Genomic DNA, 1,100 nt, shown 5'->3' on the forward strand with positions numbered 1-1,100 from the left:
ACCAAGAAACATGAAATTAAGAATGTAGAGCCCGGAGTAAATGAGAATCTATAAAAGGGGACTTTTTGGTATTTTTTCGTTCTACAAAAGGTACTTTTTGAATTTCCTCTAATATTGAACCTAGAAGCATGAAATTAAGTATGTAGAGGATGGATTAAGTGAGAACCTATAAAAGGGGACTTTTGGTACTTTTTCGTTCTTCAAAGGTACTGTTTGGATTTTTGTATAATATTGAACCTAGAAACATGAAATTAAGCATGTAGAGCCCGGAGTAAATGAGAATTTATAAAAGGAGACTTTTTGGTACTGTTTCGTTCTACAAAAGGTACTTTTTGAATTTTCTATAATATTGAACCTAGAAACATGAAATTAAGCGTTTAGAGCCCGGAGTAAATGAGAATCTATAAAAGGGGTACTTTTTCGTTCTTCAAAAGGTACTTTTTTAATTTCCTATAATATTGAACATAGAAACGTGAAATCAAGTATGTAGAGGATAGATTAAGTGAGAACCTATAAAAGGGGACTTTTGGTACTTTTTCGTTCTTCAAAAGATACTTTTTGAGTTTTCTATAAAATTTAACCTAGAAACATGAAATTAAGCATGTAGAGCCTGGAGTAAATAAGAATCTATAAAAGGAGACTTTTTGGTACTGTTTCGTTGTACAAAAGGTACTTTTTGGGTTTTCTATAAAATTTAACCTAGAAACATGAAATTAAGCATGTAGAGCCTGGAGTAAATGAGAATCTATAAAAGAGGACTTTTCGTTCATCAAAAGGTACTTTTTGAATTTTTTATAATATTGAACCTAGAAACATGAAATTAAGTATGTAGAGTATGAATTAAGTGAGAACATATAAAAGGGGACTTTTTGAAACCTTTTCGTTCTTCAAAAGGTACTTTTTGGATTTTTGTATAATATTGAACATAGGAACGTGAAATTAAGCATATAGAGCCCGGATTAAGTCAGGACCTATAAAAGGGGACTTTTTGATACTTTTCCGTTCTTTAAAAGGTACATTTTGAATTTTCTATAATATTGAACCTAGAAACATGAAATTAAGCGTTTAGAGCCTGGATTAAGTGAGAACCTATAAAGGGT

The sequence above is a fragment of the Lucilia cuprina genome, chromosome 6, assembly GCF_022045245.1.
Source record: "Lucilia cuprina isolate Lc7/37 chromosome 6, ASM2204524v1, whole genome shotgun sequence".
NCBI lineage: Eukaryota > Metazoa > Arthropoda > Insecta > Diptera > Calliphoridae > Lucilia > Lucilia cuprina.